General features: G+C 40.0%; 1 long non-coding RNA gene across 1 annotated transcript; it reads left to right on the top strand.

The window, feature by feature from the left end:
- Window positions 1-168: 168 nt before the first annotated feature.
- On the top strand, window positions 169-7,114 carry LOC309658043. The gene is made up of 2 exons (XR_014262005.1): window positions 169-3,989; window positions 4,306-7,114. It is a non-coding gene; the product is annotated as an uncharacterized lncRNA (long non-coding RNA).
- The last annotated feature ends 769 nt before the right edge of the window (window positions 7,115-7,883 follow it).

The raw sequence follows: 7,883 nt of genomic DNA, 5'->3' as shown, positions 1-7,883 counted from the left end.
CATATCCTGTACTCATGGTCTCCCTCCTCTCACCCTCAGCAGGCACGTTTGAAGGTCTTGATGGCTTAACTAGTGGTTTGACTCAAACCTCCATTCATGAGGGCTCCAACCCCTTGGTGATCATAATCTTCCTAGAACAGGGTTGCTGCATGTGTCTCTTCCCAATTACGTTAGAGGAAAGGAGCAACAGAAGTGTCCAAGTGGGTCACATGAATTCCACATTTATTCCTCCCTGCCCCCAACAGGTGTATCATCACACCTGCAAACGTATTCTCTTCTGCAAGGCCATTTTTGCAGATCACCACTGGTGTGATTATTAGGGGTTGGGCCACACCTTGCACCAATGTCCCACCTTCCATTCCGGATTGTATTTTCTTTGCTTGCTGGGTTCCAAATCTTGGTCTTATCACATGTTTTCTGGGGGCTAATACCAGTACTATTTGCATTATTTCACATTGTCTGAAAGGTAACTCTCAGATAGGCAGCGCCTGTGGCAGCCACACCAGTTTTGCTACTCAGTATGGCAGCCCGCTTTGCTTCTGATGGTTAGATGCTACCTTTGACCTCTATGTTTTCAAGATTCCATCATCATTCTTACCTTCAGCAAACACAGTTCTGTAACAGCACTTATTTCCACGAGCCCTACCAACAGACCACAGCTGCCCTTGAGCTTCTCAAGGATGATGGTGTTTCTTTCACCAGTGTATTACTATTGCTTTTGTAATTGAGGTGTATTCCAAGCTCTCCCTCAGAACATGGTTAACTGGTGGGTTTTCTGGACTTAAATAATATACCCGGTAGTTTGGCAACTTTTGTGAATTTTTAAAATTCCTTTTTTCCATGTCTTCCATGGCAGTTTTGGCTTTTCTACTGTACTTATTATGGGCTATCACTTTCTCTAAGTTTCCAAGAACCATCTTAATAGTGTATCAGCACTATTTTCTGAGGTCTTGTCAAGCTGTCAAACGCTTTATCACAAGATAGTTCTCCCTTATCAATAAACTAAGGAAACCTTACCCCATCTCATGTTCTACTGTTTTTGATACAGGATCATCAGGATGCAGTCTCAATAAGATGGTCCCAACTCCATCCAGTGTATACTGACTAGCTCCTGCAGACCCACTAGAAGTCTACTGGGAGGTGCCCACAGGGATCACAGTTCCTTATCTCCTTTAGCCTGCCCAGCACTTCCCCAGCTTGGAATCGAAAAGGGGAGCTACAGCCAGGTGCTGAGGGGTGTTCATGTTGTCTTGTGAAGCAGTGATCACTCAATCATTTTCAAGCAACGGAGGCATGCAGGCCCTTATTAGGAAGGAGGAGGCCTCTTCTTCAAGTCCAAAGGATACAAGGGATCTGGAGTTAATATAATGAGTTCATCAGCCCAAATGTCCCCAACTCAAGCCTCAGGATCTCACTCTTTCCAAACAGGAATCCATCACTGGCACAGTCTTTGCTGGAAAGACTGACAATTCAACCATCTCTGGAAGGCTCTAGGCTATTATTGTAATTAATTCCTGGGCTGAATACTCAGTTTTTTTCCTGTCTCCAGCTGCAGGAGATAAGAGTCCCTTTGCAAGCTGCAAAGGAGGCCCTCTAAATTTTACACTTCACCGTCAATTGGTGATTAATCACCCACAGCCTTTTATTGGCCTTCTCTGATGCATCAAAGTCATTCAGTAAGAGACACCTGATGTGATTTCCTTCTAATACTTCCCTCAGCCATGCAAAAGCCTGAGATACTGCACCTGTGAGTGCATTCATTTGCACCAGCATACCAAACCAATTCACCACAGGTGAGAGTCTTAACAAATGCACTGCTATAATTGTAGGGCTGCACCTACTACCAGTGATGGAGTTCTCCTTGCCAGCTTGCTGGCAGGGCATCTGGCTTCAGTATCTCATATTAAGAACTATTTACTTAGACCACTGCTGACACTAATTGTCTTAAGTCAGAACTTTGGAAAACAGACTCTGAGATTTGCAGGTCGAAAGTGTTTGGGGCAGCACCCTCAATACCAATATTTAGATATAAAGGCACTAGAACTAGGCAAAGAGGGAAGCTGAACTTCAGTGAGTTACAAAGGATGAACTCATATAGTTTCACGGGAAGCACTGGAGTTGGGTTGGTCCTTTACAGTGGCCTTGGCTTGAGACCACTTTGGGATGGGACCTGACTTGAGTTTAGATGCTCACTTGAGCTAAAGGAAATTTCTGGAGAGGGACACAGCTGTTGTCATTCCCAAAAGGTGAAGGAATGAGTGTCTCAGTCTTGCAGGGGGAGTCTGGGTGGCCCATCGTATTATCTACTATAGAAAGTGATTGAGAATGACATTGTGTTTGTTGGTCACTCCTTCTTGATTTTTCATTCCTAAGAATTTTAGGACCTTTATTCTTTCCTATTTTTACTGTAGTTTCTGGGAGTATTGATTCAGGTTTCATTAGGTTTATTCTGTACTGTCATTAATGTTGATTCACGTGACAGCTATTTTAAGTGATACATGTCGGAGTTTTGTTACTTAATATTTCTCTGAGAATGACAATATATTCCTTTCAAGAAACCCTGGATTTTATAGTAAAAAGGCAGATTATGTCTGACACTTCTTACAAAGGCTAAGTTCAGCAAGCCCAGTATCTCTGTAGGCTTTAGAAAAACTGGCTATTTAATTAATTCTTGGAGGCTTAAAGGAAAATAAAAAGAAGTGAAGATAAAAACAAATACCACCTACAGTTTTAAGTGGATTTTGTTCATCTTGCTGTGTGAAGCAGCCCATAGTTAATTTCAGAAATGCTTTACAATATTTAACTTGCAGATCACCCTTAATGACACTGAGACTTACTGTCTAAGTGAAACAATCAAAATAAGAGACAGTCATGTAAGTGACAAGCACCTCTGCTCTACTTTCTCTTTGCAGTGGGATAATAAAGCTCAGGTCCGCTGATCCAGGCAGTGGTGTATAGGAGCATCCCATGGCTCACAGCACAAAATCCCAAAGATGATATGTGCAGAATTACACTCTAATATATTAAAAGCCCCATGGTAAAGTAATATGTAACATTATGGTTTGAAGAAAGAGGATTTTTTGTGCGAGACTGCACATTCAAACGTATTGAATGCTCAATGTGGCATTTATTTGGATGGGCAATGAAAGATTCATATAAATGTTCATGAATTATCACATGGTTGCACATAATGTTCAGCTACACTTACCTAAATGTTTTCATATTGTGTGAGATAGATTCATCTATAAAGCCTGAAAGTGCACATTTGAATGGATGATTAATGAAAACAGATCTAATTGATATTATTCTAGCATCATCTACTCACTCTAATGTTTACATATGTCTTTGTATTGTTTCCAAACATCAAAATAAAATGTTGTATGAGAGCTATAAGAATAGTTTACAGGTTATTCTGAAAAATGAAGAAATAAAATGACAGATGAATTAGGAGCCATTTTATGATATTTTCACAGATTAAAGAGAGAGTGTTATTCTGTTTAGAACCTTGTGATAATGGAGGTGGCTCAATTACCCTTGAGTACTTGGGAGAGTGCTGTGTTTGACACGAAAGGCACAAGATTCTGTTCTTTATTCCCCATTTCACCCAGTGTGACTGCAGAGTTGAACTAAAATATTCCTAATCACTGGATAGACCGCTTATCTTTGAGAGTGGAGGATAAGAATCAAGGGAGCATAGGAATTTTACACATTCTAAGTATCCTGGGAGAAGAAGAAAGAAAGTAAGGTAGCCAGGGAAAATTCCTCACAGATCAGTCAGGAACACATTCATTTTTTGGTTCTTGCCTTAGGATTGATAAGAGAGGTTCAAAAAAGCCAAAAAAAAAATCAATCCGATTGCTATGGATTGGGAGGCAGAAAAGGAACTCTTCCAACAAAGTTTAATTATTTAACTATTGCTGTGTATAATATTGCTTTCTCTTTAGGAATGTTTACACCAAAGGCTAAGGTTAAAAAATCTCTTAGCCCTTGTGTGATTAAAACTGCTAATTAATTTTTTTTTTTTAAAGAAATTCACGTTCTTTTATTTATTTATTTATTTATTTATGACTGTGTTGAGTCTTCGTTTCTGTGCGAGGGCTTTCTCTAGTTGCGGCAAGTGGGGACCACTCTTCATCGCGGTGCGCAGGCCTCTCACCATCGCGGCCTCTCTTGTTGCAGAGCGCAGGCTCAGTAATTGTGGCTCACGGGCCCAGTTGCTCCGTGGCATGTGGGATCTTCCCAGACCAGGGCTCGAACCCGTGTCCCGTGCATTGGCAGGCAGATTCTCAACCACTGCGCCACCAGGGAAGCCCAAAACTGCTAATTAATTGTCACATAAATTAATTGTAGGGTTTTCACATATGACTCTTTGAAGTATCTGCTGTCATTAGTTCTCACAAGTCTTCACAGCTCTCCCTCTATGCCTCTGGCATGTAAGGCTTTGGGACATTAGGTACTTGATAGACATTCAATAATAGAATACAGGGCTTCCCTGGTGGTGCAGTGGTTGAGAATCTGCCTGCCAATGCAGGGGACACGGGTTCGAGCCCTGGTCTGGGAAGATCCCACATGCCACGGAGCAACTGGGCCCCTGAGCCACAACTACTGAGCCTGCGCGTCTGGAGCCTCTGCTCCGCAACAAGAGAGGCCGTGATAGTGAGAGGCCTGCGCACCGTGATGAAGAGTGGCCCCCGCTTGCCGCAACTAGAGAAAGCCCTCGCACAGAAACGAAGACCCAACACAGCCAAAAATAAATAAATAAATTAATTAATTAAAAAAATAATAGAATACAATATATCACTTTTTCCTTTATCGCAACCTCTTGAGTATTTCCCATTCTAATGCATTTTCTTTAATTCACATCTTCACCTCCTCACAACACCTCTTCTCCATTTCATCCTATAAAATGAGCATGTCTTTGTTAGCTTATCAAACATTTTCATTGTAAGTTGTCTATCTTGTTAGTATTTTAATAGGCCTAAGGGATTAATATAAATGTTACTGTGATGGCTACTTTTATATGTCAACTTGGAAGGTGTTGTGGATGAAATTAACACTTAAATTAGTAAACTTTGGGTAAATCAGATGGCCCTCTATAACCTGGGTGGGCCTCATCAAATTAGTTGAAGACCTGAATAGAGTAAAAAGATCAGCCTCCCTGAGTGGGGGGGGGGGGAATATTTAGCGGGCTACCTTTGGACTTCATCTGCACCACTGGCTCACCCATGCCTTGAGCCTGCTGGTCCACACTGTAGATTTTGGACTCACCAGCCTCTATAACTGTGTGAGCCAATTCCTTATAGTGAATCAACCTCTCTCTCTCTCTCTCTCTCTCTGAACATATATATCTTATTGGTTTTGTTTTTCTGGAAAATCTTGACTAATAGAGCTATCATATGAAACTTGGATATTCGAATTTAGGTAAAAGTATATTTCAGAAATTTAATTGTGATTACATTGTTAGTTTCTCTCTATGGTTACATCTAGGCCCTTAAATATTGTCTGCTTGGATAGCAGAGCTTGCTTAATGGAGATATTACATCGCTAATTGCATTGCCAGGGCAGGTTTATGTTGCACAACAGCTATCTCTCTCAAGAAAGTGACAATAAAAGCAGTTTACTGAATATTGGAAATCTCAAAAACAGCAACAGCAAACAGAAAAGGAAGAAAGAGGGAATTACATAGAGAAAGAGCTCTGGAGATCTACAGAAGGATCTCTTGGAGTCTTAGGCTGAATACCAATCTGCAGGTGTACAGTGAAACTCCATGAGAGCAGACAAAGAAAAAATCCAGAGGGAAGAATAATTGCCAGGTACTCATAAGCCAAACAATTGCTATACCTTAAAGAGGTCCATGGATCCTTCCAAAACCCAGAAACCAAAGTGAAGAAACCTTATTAAATACATGGGCCATTTAGTAGAGATACAAGAAAGGCCATGCTTTAGTAATTGGGCTGAACTACTCCTACAGAATAGATTATTCTAGACCAAGGTTCAGCAAACAAAGAACCAAATCTGACCCACTGCCTGGTTTATTAAATAAAGTTTTATTGGAACACAGATATTCTCATTCATTTATATTTTATCTATGGAGGGTTTTGTGTTACAATAACAGATTTGTTTAGCTGAGGTAGAGAACATAGGCCTTGCAAAGCTTAAAATAGATGCTGTCTCATCCTTTACAGAAAGTTTGCTGATTCCTCCTCTAGAATTACCTTGATCAAAAGAACTTTCATGCAAAAATGCTCATCTTTGCTAATTACTAGAGAAATGCAAATCAAAACTACAACGAGGTACCACCTCACTCCAGTCAGAATGGCCATTATTAAAAAAGTCTACAAATAATAAGTGCTGGAGAGCGTGTGGAGAAAAGGGAACCCTTTTACACTGTTAGTGGGAATGTAAATTGGTACAGCCACTATGGAAAACAGTGTGGAGGTTCCTCAAAAAACTAAAAATAGAGTTGCCATATGATCCAGCAATCACATTCCTGGGCATATACCCAGACAAAACTATAATTCGAAAAGACACATGCATCCCTATGTTGATAGCAGCACTATTTACAGTAGCCAAGACATGGAGACAACCTAAATGTCCATCGACAGATGAATGGATAAAGAAGTTGTCATACACACACACACACACACACACACACACACTTTGGAATATTACTCAGCCATTAAAGAGAATGAAATAATGCCATTTTCAGCAACATGGATGGACATAGAGATTATCATATTATGCGAAGTAAGTCAGAAAGAGAAACACAAATACCATATGCTATCACTTATATATGGAATCTAAAATATGACACAAATGAACTTATCTATGAAACAGAAACAGACTCACAGACATAGAGAACAGACTTGTGGTTGCCATGGGGGAGGGGGGTTGGGGGAAGGATGGATTGGGAGTTTGGGATTAACAGATGCAAACTATTATATATAGAATGGGTAAACAAGTCCTACTATATAGCACAGGGAATTATATTCAATAGCCTATGATAAACCATAATGCAAAAGAATATGAAAAAAGAATATATCTATGTATAACTGAGTCACTTTGCTGTACAGCAGAAATTAAACACAATATTGTAAGTCAACTATAATAAAATTTTTAAAAAAGAATTTTCATGATTTCCATGCAACTCAACAGCCTGTCAGAACAAAGTCCAACATTATTAAAAGTCAGACAACAAAATTCAGCAACCAACAATTTAAAATTTACAATGCCTGTCATCCAATCAAAACAATTTTCAGGTTTTGATCAAGATGGCAACATAGGAAGCTCTCAAACTCCCTCTTCCCATGGATGAATGAAAAAATAACTTCAAAATGGGTAGGAAAGACTGAGGTCTTCCAGCACAGCCCCATACAACTGGGAAGGAACTCCCAACTCCCACCTTCTCTGAGCTTTGTGTCCATGAAACCTACAAGGCTATAGCAAACAAGGGAGCAGTTGTTAATGAAGGCAAAGGCACTCCCATTTCAGTGCTTTCCCTGCTCCACCCAGGGCTCAGTGTAGAGGGAACAGATAAAATCACCCACCTCCCAGTCTTTTCCTGAGAGGGGTCCATCTGCATACTTTGAAGGCACTATACAAGAGTTGGGTTTCTAATTTAGCATACATCTCTATCTCTATCTCTATCTATCTCTCTGTCTATCGATCTTTTGTTTCTTATTTCTATCTTTAGATGTCAGGGCTTGTGATTTTTATTCTCATTTATATATAAGTTCCATAGTGATTCTTAAATGGAATTTGGAAGATAGAGAATGAAATACTCTTAGTAACCTGCCTCATAATTGAGAGATTTACTATATGTATTTTTGATAGTTGTCTTATTGGCATCATCGTCTTAAATTTAATGGTTACACTGCTATATT

This window comes from Balaenoptera physalus, assembly GCF_965194825.1.
Source record: "Balaenoptera physalus genome assembly, chromosome: 3".
In the NCBI taxonomy this organism is placed as follows: domain Eukaryota; kingdom Metazoa; phylum Chordata; class Mammalia; order Artiodactyla; family Balaenopteridae; genus Balaenoptera; species Balaenoptera physalus.
The sequence above is the reverse complement of the archived record's forward strand: the minus strand, read 5'-3'. Positions and strand labels throughout refer to the sequence as shown.